Raw genomic sequence first — 17076 nt, 5'->3', positions numbered from 1 at the left:
ACACATGGTTATTCATGTGTGCTGCCATCGGGCATCTTACTTGAACAGAGTCCTGATTCCCTTTCTTCCTGTTGCCAATCCAGACTAAAGTCCCTTGCACCATGACAGCAGGGAAGATGGGGGAGGTGGGGTTTCACTTGATGTTTGCATCTGCATCTACACAGCTGGAAGGACTGAGAGCCTGCCTCACTCTTTTGGTGAAAAAGGGACAGTTTAGAGAAACCAGAGCCATGGGTAGCTTTACCTTTTGGAAGGTATTATTGGTCTGTATTGTTTTCCGTAATTCTTGGAGACTGGTGGATCCATCTGGTGGTTTGTAGTGTTTAGAAAAATACTATAAACATCTTTAGATGTGTAGGGACGATGCCCCTTAGAAAACAAAACAAAACACCCACAAGAGTATGGTCCAAAACTTAAAACATGACTGAAATGTTCTTGCTGTGGTTGGCGGTCCTGAGGCCTCCTCACTAGCTGCTCTATAGTTCCAGAAGGTTAAACACAGGCAGTGACTCAGGAAAGGGAAGGTTGCTTACCCACCCATCTTTTTAGGCCACACTAAGACTGGGCCTGGACTCTTTGGAAACCTGTCTTCACACATTCACAAAAGGCGTGAGTGCTGTAGCCTCCAAAGGAAGAAAATCACAATCCTAGGCAAAGCAAACAGCCTTCTCAGAGTTACCAGGGTAGGGAACTTCTGTCTGTCCAAACTGTGATGTAGAGTAGGTGAAAGCCAGAGAGGTAAGCACCCCACCCCCACCCCCACTCCTGGCTCAGCTCTTGCAGCGGCTTATATATTCTATCAGTGTCTTTGAACTTTTTCCTTAATGGGTCTTCATTAGGGAAACATAGTGCAACATTCTTTCTCTCTCTCTCTCTCTCTCTCTCTCTCTCTCTCTCTCTCTCTCTCTCTCTCTCTCTCTCTCTCTCTCTCTGTGTGTGTGTGTGTGTGTGTGTGTCCTAAGGACAACTTTGGGTTTTGTTCCTTAAGAGCTGTCTACTTTGTCTTTTGGGACAGTCTCTTCCTGGTCTGGAGCTTGTCCAGCAGGCTATGCCAGCTTACCTGTGAGATTTGGGGTCCTCCTGTGTCTGCTTCTCAGTGCTGAATTACAAGCATGTGCTACCATGCCAAGCTTTATTGTATGTACTCTAGTGATCCAATTCAGGTCCTTCTGCTTGTAAGATAAACACTTTGCCTGGGATGTGCTATTTAGAACATTCTCTTTGGCAGCACCAGAGACACAGGAAAGAAAAGATTCAAGGTAAAAAGACCTCTGTACATGGCTACAGGGTTAGAGATGCTGAGATTTTGACTGAACTAATCATGTAGAAGGAGAAACTTAGGGTCTGGTCTGGGGGAAATGAGTGCACTGATCACTTGAGCAGGTGGCACACCAGGAACAATGCTGAAAAAGAAGATAAGTCATCCAGCTTTGCCCGGTGCAGGGCAGGCCTCCACGGGAAGATAGATGCCTAGAGAGATGGCTGCTGTGTGAACTGGCAGCTATCAGACAGATGGGCCTGTAGGAAAACATGTCCATCATCTACCAATAAGTGATAAAGAAAGTAATGATGGTGGTTAAAATTGTCCAGGGGAGTAGGCAGTGAGAAGGCCCAAGGGCAACTGAGAACCCCTTGACAGTCCTCAGTAAAGCCACTGTAAAATAAAACATGGTTTTGTAGCAGCGATGTGATGGGCAGCAGGGAAGGGAGAGGTCAGTGCAGGGCATAGTGAGGCTTCTTTCCCATAGGCACTTGTATTACTGGGCCTTTAGTTCAAGGTATGGAAGGGAATTTTGTGCATTGGTGAAGGAATTCTCCCTTTTAGACCAAAGCAGAGTGAAACAGGTTTATCGAGTATACCACAAAGAATACAGAGAGTATGAGAACAACACAATAATCTATATATGGTGATGGGATATGGAGGTCTTAATTTTGGGGGTACCCTGACCTCGTTCAGTTAGGATGAGTCACTCTGAGTGTAGTTTTCTGTCATACAAATTAGTGCAGCTTTGCAGTATTGGATTGTGGTCAATTTTGATTGGCCTACTTTTTTATACCATTTAGGTGGAAGGGTTTGCTTTTTATATTCTGGGGAACTTTTTCTACAACTTTTATATTTGGGACCAATTCTCTTTCTTGTCCCCAAGTCATGGCCTCCCCTGCCACCATGTGACAAATTTTCAAAAGTCAAGAAATCATTTTAGTCCATTTGTGGCTACAAGCCTGTAGCTGGTGATCCTATGGAGCACTCTGTCTCCTCTGCCTTGTGGCTTTGGAAAGCTTATGGCTGCTCATCCCTAAGGACAGTGGGAAATTGGGTAGATTCAAATTTCCCTTTCTAAGTTACAAGGAGGAAAACATCTATGACTTTTTGGATGCCCTTCTCAAAGTGGTCACACTTGAGGGAAAATTGCTTTCTCTGGGAGCTAAGCAATGAGTCTCTCTCACCAAGGAAAGTCCCCCACATTCTGAAACAACAGAATCAGCTGAAAAGAAAAGAAGGATGCATTCCTTCTCCCCATGGCTCCCCCTTTCTCCAAACACACACCCCCATCAGACTACAGAAAGTGCCATCAGGCAGACATCTGAATCGTCTTTAGGATTTCTCCAGAAACACAATTGGCTGTGGTCAAATGGCAGAGGAAAACTGTCCAGGGTGAGAAATGTTCCGTTAAGGTCAATCCTGGAGAGGCTCAGCTTGTGAGGCAGGTGGAATGAACAACTCAGGGAAAGTGTGAAAGATATGCTGGTGCTTGGTGTGGAGATGGGAGGGGCTGCTGAGGGGTCAGTGAGGAATCTTATGTGCTATATCCCCATCGAACATTAACAGTTGCACTTATTTGTTCTGGAAACACTCTTGCAAGTGATTCAAGTCTAAATGACCACTGGTAGATATAATTGGGCTGATTATATTAGAGAATTTGTAGCAGCTGAAACAAAATTTGAAAGGCTAGCATAGATTAGGAAAGGCTGTAAGTGCCCATTATAACGGAGATAGTTAGGAAAATTCTAGAATCACACTACTTTTGGTCGATCAAGGCATTACATTTCATCCTGGTAAATACACTGGCTTTCTTGACATTCTATGTAATATAGTTTATTGTATTAATATGAATTCACCCAGAGTAGGAGTCTCTCAAACGTGAGGAAGGAATATAAATAAATAAGAACATCTGGTGGAGAAGTCGAAGCAGATGTACAGATTGAAGTACATCAAAGAAAAGCCCCTTATTGTCTCGGTGACTGGCTAGGGCTGCACAATATAAGCATCTTATAGAGATGGGATTATTGTCCAGATATGTCAGCTCATACAAGATGTCCTTGAAGCTGTTATCATTTACAGTTACAATAGTATTTACTGCTAATGCTCGGGCTGACAAGAGCTATCTATAAAAGGCACACTTACGTATAAAATTACCAAGCATTGGCTCTGTTTATTGGAGATCGGTTTGCTGAAATGTGATGACAAAGGTGTTTCTTACATTTCTCATACAGGATTGCAATACTGGATAGCTCATTTATCCCCAAACACAGACTTCCTGTCATGACTGAATGGCACCGATCACGTCGTCATGTGCACGTGGCTATCTGTCCACGGCCTGCAGCATTGGAACAATCATGTGACACGCCAGTTGTTAATGCAGGGCACGGCATGGTTTTATCCAGAATAGTTCTGTCTGATGTGATGTGCGAGATTGTTTTTCAAGCCTGAGATCTGTGAATTGGACAGAATCATAACAACTTATCATTTAAAAAAAATCTCAGTGTCATCAATGACATATTGCAAAGCAGGACAGGACAGGGCACCTTCTGTCATGTCATTTTTCTAACAGTCTTACTGGGGACTTTTCTATAGTTATGGCAATTACATCTCCTCTTCTTGTGATTTTAATGGCAGTGAACGTTAAAACTCTGAATTTTGAGTAAACCAAAAAATGTCTACAAATGCAGTATGCCTCCGAGAGAGCGAGTCATTGCCCACAGTGCGTGACTCCTGCAAGCATGACATCATGGGTAACTGTCTACGCTTCCTCCTTAAGCTGCCACCCTCTAACTGGACAGGCACATAGAGGCCTTGGGAAATATGAATACAGTCAGAGACTCAGTTATTTTCCTGAGTCTAAAAGCACAATGAAGCATTCCCAGGAATGGCAGTGGGACCCCATGCAGCAGTGAAACACAGTAAAATACTTTTTGTTTGCAAGGAATCTTGGACACGTAGCAAAGGGGAAATGCTTAAATATTTAGAAAGCAGCCCAGAGTCTTCCTTTCTTATATCTTTCTAGCAATCTCTAGACCGAATGTCCCTTTTAGTAGCTCATTGCCACTCCCCACTAGTCACCCTCTTTTCTTACCTTCTGGACTCGCTCTCTTATTCTCGGGTTATATTCTCACGTAGCACATGGTTTTTCCTTTTCTCTGCTTTTCAAGTTTTGCATCTTGCCAATGGGCAAAGAGACACCTTGTTGGTGGTTTTGTATCTGTATTGGTCAGGGGCAGAGCAGATGACAGTCCTTTGCTCATGCTAGCCTGATGCCTAATTTGGTGGCCAAAGCTGTTTTATGCCTAGGGCACATAAAAATCAAATCAAATCACATCCAGGCAGCACAGCACAGGAGGAAGACAGAGACACACATTCTACCATGCTACATGGTCCAGGCTGGAAAAGACACCCACAGACCTGTCCTCTGTTGCACACAGCTCTGTTGGGCCATAGTCACACAGAGCTCTGCCTACCACCTTGCAGCACAGCATGGGAGCAGGAAGACAAGAGACTTGCAAACTGCCATGCCATCCACAGACCTGGCCTCCAGTGCATGCCACAGGGAGGCCATACACAGGACATTACCAGAGGTAGTCACCAAGGGACCCACTATCCACACCTGCAGTGGGAGCCATCACAACGTGTGAGTATGTGGTGGTCAGATGGGAGAGAAAGAAAAGTGGAATAGCTTGAGCACAATGGAGAAAGAGAATTGGAGAGTGGAGGGTGGAGAGGAGTAGCTTCTTGTGAGTAGCCAGGTATGCCACGTGGGCCCATGGTAAACTCACAGACCAAGCTGCAACTGAAGCCTTGTCTGGGTCCATGGCTAACCAATGGCAGGGATCAGTTTCTATGCCCTGCCACTCGTCATTGTCTCCCATGAGGTGATGTGTTTGTAGGGGTGATGCCCTCCCCACTTGCCACCTACAGTACTTGGGAGAGCTGGCCTTGAGGGTGTGGGAGCTGGAGAGCTAGCCCTGCCCCATATACTGACTGTCAGAGGGAAGGTGGGCCCTGTACCTCACCTTGACAACACAGTGGAGCTGGCCTGATGTTGAAGGCACAAGTGAGCCAGCATCTAGGCTGGGAGAGCTGGTCTGTGCCCTTGCAGGCTGCAGCACTTGAGAGAGTAGACCCAGAACCTCACAGCACAGTAGAGCTGGCCCTGGAGGCATGGGAGCAGATGAGCCTGCCCAGAGGGCATGAGAGCAGGATAGCTGATCCCGACTCCTGCAATTGGCAGCATTGAGTGGCCTAGCCGACTCAGTGCTGGAAAGCTTACCCTCATGGTGCACATAAGGGAGAGCCAGCTGACCAGTTCAGCTACCACCCAGGCCCAGGCCCAGGAATCTGAGTTGGGTCACCCCAAAACCTGTATCATCTGGGAATAGTTGGGACTCGTGTAAGGGCCTGTCTTGCTGACCTAAAGCTGCAGGATCTCCACGACACAGGGGAACAATGGGGTAACCAAGAGGAAGCCCGGTGAGAATCCAATATTGATGGGGTCACAGAAGCCAGAGATCATGAACCAGACCAATGACTCATCAAAATGAACATTTGCAAGTGAAAATGTGTGGACAGAGGGATATACTGTGGGACACACTGTGACACACTACAGCTTCAATGATGAGGTGGTTTCTATGTTTTGGTGTGTGTGTGTGTGTGTGTGTGTGTGTGTGTGTGTGTGTGTGTGTGTGTGTTATTTTGGGGGAAAGCTTACAAGGGTAGAGGGCAGATATGATGGGGTGAGGAGATGATTGGGACTGGGGTACATACACACAATGACTGACTGTTACTCTAGACACGTAAGTTTGACTGGATAGGACAATATTTTGCTTGTGGATAAAATGATGGAAGAAGGCCAGTATGTGGGAAACTTTTGAACGAAGCAAGGGAAATAACAACAAAACGAACAAGACTCATTGCATTCACAGGACACATAAGGCTGACTGAGCCATTGTGCCTCATGGTTTGTAGATGGACGCTCTTGTGTCTGTATGGAAGCATCACCTGTCAATAAAAATACCTATGGCCTACAGAAAAGGGTAGAATAAAAGTGGTACACCCAGCAGGCACAAAGCATTCTGGGATAGAGCCAGGTGCAGGAGACTTACCCAGGAAGATGTGAGGAGGACAGCAGAGGTAGCTAGCCACATGGCAGAATGTAGATTAGTATAAATGGATTATTTTAAGCTATGAGCTAGTCAGAGAAGAGCCTAGTTATATGCCCTAGGTATTTTAAAATGTATTTTGAGGCTCACGAGTCATTATTCTGGGAGTGTGGAGCCAGGAGGAAAAATCAACCAATAGTCGGCTGGTTTGTCACTTTTACTGTAGGGGACAAAATACATTTAGAAATGTTTTTAGTAAATGGTATATCTTCCCTTCCCTCCCAGGGGCATCTTTAATTCTCAAATTATGCCATTTTACAAAGGGCCCAGGCATGTTTGAATCTGGCCGATGCTCTATATGAGAGTGCTTTGCTGTGAGGCCAGCTTCGGTGTGCTCCTCCTCCTGTGCGACCACCAAGACCTGCATCAAGAGCTGATAGGAAAAGGAGTCTGAGGGTGCAAACGGTACATCTTAAATATTTCCATTTAAGCTTAGTTTTCACTCTAGGTCATGGTGTTTTCTCATCTATTTTCAATGTCTTCTCCCCATAGGCACATAAATAAAAAGAACATTTTCCAAGCAATTGAAGATATTTGAGTTTTTAATGAAATATAAATGACTACATTAAGTTGGAGATGAGAAGCACCAATCAGTTTATCCAATGAAAACTCCATCAGGAACATTTTTTTCTGTTTAATGGTGTATTTGAATAAAGTTTAAATTATTTTTTCTTTTTTACGTATACATTTATATTATACAATAAACTACATACAGCAAGAAGAACCATGAAACAATCAGGAATTATATTAATGTTACATTCATAGTGTTTTGGCTACTTGTATTTGGCAACCTTGAAGAAAACATCTTTCTTATCTTGGTGAGTATAAAATTCTGAATATAAATCAGTATTTATCATATTTCATTTCTACCAACTTAAAACATCTATCTAGACCTAATTGTCTTTGTTATATTTTTCCACTTTGTAAGCGGCTAAGCTGCACTTCTGGTTTACTCAGGTAACTAATTTTATTCCTTCTCAAGTCTCTTATGGGCTTGAAGACCAGATACTTTAGTTTTACAATTAAACTTAGTTTTTTAGAGATTAAGATGTATAAGTTTGTATATGTTGAATTTTTTATAAGTATGTGCTTGTATAGCTCATGCTTGAAATAGAAATTTCAGTGTTTTATATTTCCCCCTTTTGATATCAAAATGTCTTTTCTGCCTTTTAATATTCAGTTATTACCAGACATTATCGTCTTTAATTTCTCTTTCTTTTTCCACATGCACACCCAGTAACTGACATTTACTTTGTACAGAACGATATTTTTACTTGAAATAATTTCCACACCTACTTTGTTTAAAGAAGAGCTACGAAACATTAAATTTAATTTATGAAGCCCTCTGTTTGTGTTCCAGTCCTCTGCGCGCGCGCGCACACACACACCCACACCCACACACACACACACACACGCACACTATTGATGCTGTGTCTCTATATGCCAATTACATTAGCGTTTCTGGCAAAAGGCAACGTATAATTAATTATCACCTGTCACCAATGGCTTTTAAGATCCTGCCAGAGATTTCAGAAATTGTGCATAGCTCCAGCAACGAGGAAAAATCTTCCCCTGAGAGCAGTGTAGCCCTTAGACAGACTTCAATCTTCTGTTTAAAGAAAATTCAACAACTTTCAGCTTAGTCAATACAAAATAGCATCTTGCAACTTACATCTAAGAAAATCTATTTTTAGCATTTCAAAACTAGTTTATTGATACAATTGATGCTCAGAAGTGTCAGCAAAGCCTTAATAATATTTTTTCTTCTGTAGGGAAATGAGTCTTCCCAAAACCAATTAGTGAATACATCTTTGTTTTTGCTATAGTGCTTATTAAAATTGCAAACCCACCTACTGAGAACTATAACTTGCTTCCTCTGATCCTACTGTGGATGTACTTTCTTTTTTCTTTATTCTCCCTGAAGTTCATCTGAAAAGATAAAACTCAGTCTTTATCCTTGCAGCCAGAGAAAATCACCAATTACCCAACCTAGATGTACATTTTCAAAGCTGTCTTTTCCACACTAGGGATTCAGTAAATGCTATTAAAACATAAACACTTTTCCTGAATGTTCTGAGTATTAGAGGATGACTTAACAGTAACCTCCTCCCCACCATTTAAAAAGGTTCAGTATTTTTTCTATTGATGGTCTTGCTGGATGGATCCTCTGAAGATGGCTGTGTTTCTACAGGTTCAATCACTATGTGTAATCCTTGGTACCCTCCTTTATGAAGGGTAAATTAGACAATCCAGTGATGACTTCCAACTTTATCATCTTCAGGGCCTCCTGCTTAATCTGTGGCTTGCCTTTAAAAGAAGCTTTCCTAAGCCTCCAGAGGGCAGTCCCACACCAGATGTTCTGAAGGCTAGAGTCAGTCCTTGGGAATAAAGAGATGTACTCAGCCCTTTGCTCAGGTCAACATATAGCTGAGCACATAGAGCTCTTGCCCTGGAGGGATTTGGGTTCCCTGAGATTGGGGCAGAAATGAGCTGTCTATATTGATGCCTAAATAATCAAGGATCATAGCTGGGAATCTTATGTATGACACTATGTCCATAGATTATGGATTCTGTAGCTATAATCTGTGCAGGGGGGTTCAAGGTAATAAAATTATGTATTCATAATATATATTTGTATGTGAGTTTTCTGTTTAAAAATTATTATACAGTAATGGACAAAGTGGTTCAAACATCTGCATTTTAAATTCATATATACAGTTCCCTCTCTTCCCTATCTAAGGCTCACTCATCCTCCTAAGGCCATAGTTATGTAACAGCACATCTAGAATCTACAGGAACCAGCACTTTGTAAATTTCCCTGATTTACTCCACGTGGGGCTCTGTAGGCTTGTACTCCTTTCCCCTAAGAGATAAGAAGTGGGTTGCCAAATACAAATAGCCAAAACACTATGAATGTAACATTAATATAATTCCCGGTGGTTTTGTGGTTCTTCTTGCTGTGTGTAGTTTATTTTATATATGTGTAATAATATAAATGTATATGTAAAAATAAAAATATTAAAAAAAGAAATGGCACTGGAAAACAAAAAGAAGTGGGAAGGATTCTCTACTGGTAGAAGGTATTCACACTTGTTAATGTTCCTAAGGAAAATCAGCACCTTCTGCTTCCAGGGAGGTTATGGGTTAGGACCACAGATAACTGGATCTTCTCTCTCTGTCCCCCCCTTCTCTCTCTCCCTTCTCTCTCCGTGTATGTGGTATGTTTGTGTGTACACACTGGTGATTTATAGCTACAAATAGACTCCTAGGTCCGGGTAACAATGTGGAGGAGAGAGAAAACTTTGTGTGTCCTCCTGATACAAATTTCAAGCAGCCATGGGTCTCCATAGCAACCTCCATCATCTGCCAGAAGAGGCATCTTTGATGAACGGTGGGAGCTTTAAGAACTTGACAAATGCTCCACTGTCTGAAAGAATGAAAACCTACCTTGAACTCAATGCTTTTCACTATGCATTCTGGCCTCACCCTCTGCATTATACCAAGTGCCCATCATAATGTTTACATGGGCAACAAATAAAGAGGGCATAAAGCAGGCTGAGTTCACAAGTCACATTATGACTGCCACCTCTTTATGGTTACCTACATGCAGGCAGAGGCCACAATGGAGCTGTTGTCTGTGTTCTGGAGGCTGGCAGCTCATTTTGCTGAGGGTCATCCACAGGGATTGCAATGGCATCTCCTACATTTTCTTTTGGACAAAAAAAGCAGTATAATCCTGTATATCCAGCCCCTGACATACTTGACCTAACTCTGGCACCTCACTCCCTAAACTTTCTGGTTGTTTCTTGTCACCTAGGTCACCTCTCTTAAGCTGTCGTCCTGAACCTCAGATATGCTTAATCTTTTCTTTGGCACTCCTCAGACCAAAAACCAAAAACCAAAACCCTCTAAAAATTAAAGAGTAACAGCAAGCACTCTCAGGAAGCACCCATTCCTGTCCTAGACCTGATGTGTCCAAGGTGTCTTCCTTACTCTTTGTAGTCACTCTCAGAACATCTTCCATTCCTCTTTCTTACCAGTTTGACATTGGAACTGGGGACTCACAAATCACAACATCCTTTTAGGATGCATTTCTCATGAGAGTGTGCATAAGGGATGCTGATAACTGAACACTGGCCTGGTCTTAAATGTCAGCAAAGCACAGAGTGATTCCCCTTTGAGAGCTTGTTTTAGAGCAGCTATTTCGGGTCTTAAGCATGCCCTGTTTCCTAGTTCGCTTCTGTAGTTGTTACTTTTCTATTGCTGTGAGCAAATACCGCGACGAAGACAATTTACAGAAGGGGTTATTATTTGGGGCTTACAGTTCCAAAGGGGCACAGTCCATGATGGTGGGGGTGGAGATATCAGGTGGCAGGCAGCTGGAGGAGCAGCTGAGAGCTCACATCTCGAGTTACATACAGGAAGGAGAAAGAATGCACTCAAAATGTCATGGTGTTTGAAACCTCAAAGCCTGCCCCAGTGACATACTTCCTCCCCCAATACCACCTCTTCTACTTCTCCTCATACAGCCACCAAATGGAGACCAGGTACTCACAGCTTATGGATGACACGTCATTTAACGTGCCATACCTCCTAAACTCCAGAAGGACATGAAAAGCTTTTTTTTTTTCTCCTCCAACACCATTTCATCATCCCTCTTCTGTCAAGCTCACCCTAAGTTCATGCTTCTAGGCGCTTCTGTATGCTGCCCTCCCTTGTTGCAGTTACAGGCATCCAGGCCAATCTCTGCTATCGCTTGAAGAGTTTAGCGTGTTGTCGATACCCCACTCTTTAAAATCACACTTCTAGTGAGGGGCATCTTTGGTTCTTCGAGACAATCTGTACTTTTAAAGATCTGACCTTTGACCTCTTACCTATTAACTCAGTCTTAAGATGGTACCCCACCCAGTGCTGTAAATTGCTAGTAGCTGTTACTTTTCTGGCTCTCATCCCTCCTTATGCTTAATGCTCTCCAGCTCTGTGTGTGTATATGTGTACGTGCTGTGTCTTCCTCTATTCCAGCTCTGTGTGTGTATATGTGTTCATGCTGTGTCTTCCTCTATTCCAATCTGCCTTATCCCTTGTGACAGAGTCTCTTTCTGAATCCAAAGCTCAGAGTTCTGTGGCTATACCAGTGTCAAGTAAGCCCCAGTGATCTTTCCGTTTCTTCTCCTACCCACAATGGGTGATCAGCTTTTTATATGGGTGCTGGGATATGAACTCAGGTCCTCACGCTTGTGCATCAGGTGCTCTTACTGCTGAGGTATCTCCCCAGACCCCCCCCCCCACCCCCATCTTTTAAGCCTTTTCTCCACAGGAGCTCGTGCTATCCTTCCTTGGTTTTCAACATTATAAGCCTCACCTTTATAATCAACACCTTGTTTACACCCAACTCCTTTGTCTGTCTCTTCCTCTAATCTATTTATCTATCAAAGCATGGGGCTGGTCTCACATTAAAGTCAGCACCGTTTTGACCGTAGTCAGGCTCTGCTCCTGCCCAGGATTCCTACTCTATTTCTCTTTTTACCAGCCACCTCTTCACTCTTCCAGATGACTCTTGTCTTTTTCTAACCCCTCATCTAACTCCCTTCAGTTACTGACATGGTTGTCTTCACCACATACATTGCTTATCACATGTAAGTATGGATTCCATTCTCTTTTCTTTCACTTTTCTGGTAACAGGTGTGCTAAAATCTCGGACCTATGTGCTGTCTTCTACTCTTTCTCTCCTACCTCAGGGCATCAGTTAAGGGCTGCATCACACCTCCCTAAAAATGCTTGTGTAGAAACTTCTAATACTTCAGAGTGTGATTGTATTCAGAAATAGAGGCAATTAGGGGCAGGAGAAGTTATTGGGAAGGTCCCAGCACAGTGAGAGACTGGTGACTTTTTGAGGAGATAGGAACACACATGAACACACACACACACACACACACACACACACACACACACACACAGAGAGAGAGAGAGAGAGAGAGAGAGAGAGAGAGAGAGAGAGAGAGAGAGAGAGAGAGAGAGAGAGAAGAAATACTACCTGAGGACTGAGGAAGAAAACACAAATACAATTCTAGGAGGGGACTCTCAGAAGAAGCCAACCATAGGACACCTTGATCTTGGCTTTCTGGTCTCCAAAACTGCAAGCAAGTGAATTCCCATTTGTTAGAACCCCAAGTTTGTGATATTATAAAATACAGCATATCCCCTGAAAACTCTCATTGTTTTCCACTGCACCATCTGATTCCCTTACTACTTCATGCTGTGTGCTTTTGCTAGAGTACCTTGCAGTATTCTCCCATTGCCTTCCAGCTCTGCTCCTCCTAACAGGAAGTCACCCTTCCCTAAGAGCAGCTCAGCGTTCCATCTTATCACTTCCCCAGACTTCTCCAAATCTACTGCAGCTTGTCTCTCAGCTCCGCTCCACACCCACCTTTCTCAATCCAGCAGTCACCTCACACAGTTAGACCAGGAGGGCTACTCAGGCCTTGTCATCTTCACTCCTCAGACTACATGATGTTTTGCTGAAACATGGTTTTCTTTGTTTCTTCCTTTGTTTCTTCCTTCCTTCCTTTCTAAAATTTTTTATTTTAATTTTATTAATTTATTCAGATTACAAGTTGAAGAATGGATAAAGAAACTGTGGTATATTTACACTATGGAATACTACTCAGCTATAAAAAAACAAGGAAATCCCAAAATTTGTGGACAAATGGGTGGGACTAGGAATGATCATGAGTGAGTTAACCCAGAAGCAGAAAGATTCACATGGTATATACTCATTTATAATTGGGCACTAGCCCAAAAGGCATGTCCCATGAAAGTCTTCACTTACAAAGAGATTGGGATAAATGTGAGGACATGCTACTGAGACTCTAGGCAAGAGAAATATAGGAGACGGGGAAATAGAAGGACCCAGAGGGTCCTAGAAACCCACAAGAAGAACATCATGATGAGTGGATCAGGGCTCAGGGAGTTCTGCTCAAACTATTGCACTAACCAAGGACAATACAATAGTAAACCTCGAACCCCTACTCTGATCTACCCAATGGACAGGACATTTTCCACAGTTATGTGGAGAGCAGGGACTGACTTTGATCTTTCTTTCTTTCTTTCTTTTTTCTTTTTTCTTTTTTTGGCTTCTGAGTCTGGTTTGTTTGTTTGTTTGGTGTGGTTTCGATCTTGTCACTTTCTTCGCAGTCTTGCCATTCTTTTCCCGCAGGCTTTGTCTCTTTCTTCACATGTTGGTACCCATTTTTATGCCAGGGCTTCTGAGTCTCAGTCCTTAGACTTCTCTGGCCATACTTACTGATTGATTGGCAATCTCATGCTGGTGTAATGTCGTCAAATGCCCTCGCTCTTCTCTCTCTTCACACTGGGAACTCTATCCTGCACTGCCCCCACACTTCTAGTGTGTCAACAAGCATTTTCAGCCTGATTTATACAAAATATAACTCTTGGTGCTTGAGGTGCCTGTGATCTCAGTCTTTCCATATCATAGCATCAATTTTCTTCTAGTTTTTCAAGACAAAGCCCTGCATTCCCACTTCTCCTTTCTTTCAGCCACACGTTCTGCCTAACTCAGAGCAATGCTCTGCTTCTTCCTTCCACTGCGCCTGGAGCAGAGCCACCTCTGTACTTCCCTGGTACTCTTCTTGTCCGAGTCATTGTCATCTTTCTCTTGCACTTCCCGTAGCTTTCGAGTGTCTTGTCTTGTTCCCATTCTTGCTCCCTAGTAGTCAATCTGTAATCAAAGTGATATTTAAAGAAAGAAAACTTAATTCAGGAATAGAGAGACACTTGAGCAGTTAAGAGTGCACACTGCTCTTGTAGAGGACTCAAGTCTGGTGGCACTCAAGTGGAATAGCTCACTACTGCCTGTAAGTCCAGTTCCAGGGACTCCAGTGACCTCTTCTGGACTTAGTCGAGACTGCATTCACACACACACATTCCTGTTCACCTCTACACACACACACACACACACACACACACACACACACACACACACACACTTACTTTAATAATAAACAAACTCTAAGTTACTTCATATCTATGTCTGTTCCTATCAAGACTGAGCACGTCTTCTTCCCTGGGGAAGGGGTATGGGCAAAGGAGGCGTGGGAGGGTGGGAAGTGGAGCTGGGAGGGATGGGGCAATGATCACGAAGTGAATAAATAAGTAAATAAACCTCCTATCCTGGGGGAAAAAAGAATAAACACAAAACAAACAAATAAAAGAAAAAAAACCAAACTCTACATTAATTCACATCTCTGTTCTCAAACACCCGGTGAGCATCCAATCTCACTTAAACTAACCACACTACATCATGTTGTAAAGTGCAGGGTTTCCTGGCCTTCCTGACTGCCTTTCTCTGCTCTTTGTCCCTTGAGCCTCTCCATCGCTATAACAAGCCTCAAGCTGTTCAGCCACAGGGCTTCGGTGTGTGTCTGCTCTCGTCCCCTCAGTGAGTTTTCTCTGCTGGTTTTCACAGTCTCCCCACTTTGTTTCAGATCTTTTCACGTCATCTGTTTACTTAGAACAATTCTGCCTAGCGAGGTTCTTCTACCCTCCATCATTATCCTCTCTTTATAGAAACGTTCATATATATTTTTATAAGTGTGAGTTGAATGACTAAGATAAACTTCAGATGGCTATGGAAAATAACATTTATTTCAGATGATTCTAAGTAAAATTTTTCTTTGTGTATATATCAGTATGCACAAGAGTGTATGTGTGTATACTTGTGTGTGTAGTGTGTTGTGTGTGTGAGTGTGTGTTGGGGGTGTGTACCCATGTCTGTTCAGGCCAAAGTTTAATTTTCAGTGTCTTCCTTTATCACTTTCTAGTATATTTTTTGAGGCAGGATCCCTCACTGAGCCTGGGGCTCACCAATTGGCTAGGTTACCTATCTGGCAAGTCTCAGGGATCTTCCTGGCTTTCTGTCCTAGTACTGGTGCAAAGATTACATGTCAGTTCTGTCATGTCTGGATTTCTATGTGGGTGTCAGAAACCCAAACTCAGGCCTTCATGCTTGCAAGGCAAGCCCTTTACCCACGGAGTTATTCCTCTACCTCCTATTTAATTGTTTCAAAATTACTACTGAGAAATGTTTGCTTAGATGTATGGGCCCCAATACACATTATTTCAAAATGTATATAAGATACAGTCCTTTCTGTGTGGGGTGAACCCTTGCATATGGAATACTTATTTGAACGACAAGAAACCTGTATCAAAAGCTTGCCTTACAGAGATTAAAATAAGACTGAGGGTATTCAGAGAAAAACCAAACACTGTTTCATTTGGTCAGTTGTGAAAAGGAAACATAGCAAGACCGTCTACTGGGAGTTGTCGTAGACCCTTGGGTTTCTACCCCACTTTCTAGCCCTTACAGATTTATGATGAACCTGTGATATAAGAGACCAAATAGAAAGCAATGGAGAAGCTGAGGGGGAGAACACTTGCTAAGTGGTACTTCCCTCTAACTTATATTACTGATAGAAACAAAACCAGTGTAAATTTGCCAATGCTTTTACCTCTAGAGTACAAACATTCAAGAACTGTTTCCAAAACCCAGCAATCCAAACACCCAGGGCCCTGACTGTTGGAACTTGTTGTCATCCATGCCTCATGTGACTTTCTATTGAAAGGGCGGGTTGAAAACCCTTCTAAGTGATTGTTTCTTTTGCAAAGTGAAAATATTTGGGTGCATCTGCTTTTTCACTAAGACCTTACTTATTGCCACAAAAGGTGATTTTATTCTCAGGAAGACGTTTATGAGCATTTTGTCTCCTGTGTTCTATAAAACACCTATTTGTGGGCCTTGAATTATTTGAAGCATACTGTTGCAGAAATATTTATATTCAACTCAAGTCTCCGAAGAAGTGCAGCCTGGTACCCAGGAAGGCAATTTATATATCATATTAAGGGGATGTCATTTTTTTGGTCAAGGATATGCAATGTGCAAAACCAAGAGATATGAAATTCAAAATATGCAGACATATGTGTAGGTTCTGCATTTGGCAAATGCTCTCTTCTGTTTCTCTTTCTCTCTTCTCTTTCTCCACAAATACAGCAATAACTTAAAAGTCACGCAACCTTATTGTGTAAGCTATTTATTGTTGTATTAGTATTATTATTAACATTTAGAGGACTTCCAGGTTATATATGTATATATCAAGATATATATCACATATATGTCAAAGAATAAATATATTGTACATAAACATGGAGAATATATAAATTATGTACATATATAAGATATATAATATATTATATAAATTATATCTACTCTTGGACGATCTCTAACACACATCCAAACAATATTTTGGTCATTTTCACCCTACTACCTTCTCTTAATCCCGTCACCTCCATGGAACACTTCATCTTATCAAGGAGAGGAGAACATATACTTTATAAGAGCTAAGATTTAGGTGTCGTATTTGGTCTTAAAGACTTTTCAACAGGCAAAGTGAAGCAACTTCCATGGGTAGTCCCTCTGCCAGGTGTGCTGAAAATCCATCTGTTACCTGCCCAGGACCCTGACCTTTCACAGGAGGAGGACGCTGCCAGACCTATACAATAGCCCAGACAAGTGCAGTTGAAACTGGCTGGAGTTAATTATGCCCAAGCCTGCATTCTTCTCTTCTT

The 17076-nt window shown here is 42.6% G+C and overlaps 2 non-coding genes across 2 annotated transcripts; one reads left to right on the top strand and one right to left on the bottom strand.

Annotated features, from left to right (window-relative positions):
• Window positions 1-4434: 4434 nt before the first annotated feature.
• Window positions 4435-4579, top strand: LOC127206716 (small nucleolar RNA SNORA48). The gene has a single exon (XR_007832823.1). It is a non-coding gene; the product is annotated as a small nucleolar RNA SNORA48 (small nucleolar RNA).
• A 2126-nt stretch (window positions 4580-6705) lies between these two features.
• LOC127206713 (small nucleolar RNA SNORA61) lies at window positions 6706-6833 on the bottom strand. The gene has a single exon (XR_007832820.1). It is a non-coding gene; the product is annotated as a small nucleolar RNA SNORA61 (small nucleolar RNA).
• Window positions 6834-17076: the final 10243 nt, after the last annotated feature.

Source organism: Acomys russatus, chromosome 23 (assembly GCF_903995435.1).
Source record: "Acomys russatus chromosome 23, mAcoRus1.1, whole genome shotgun sequence".
In the NCBI taxonomy this organism is placed as follows: domain Eukaryota; kingdom Metazoa; phylum Chordata; class Mammalia; order Rodentia; family Muridae; genus Acomys; species Acomys russatus.
This window is presented reverse-complemented; position numbering and strand designations above follow the sequence as displayed.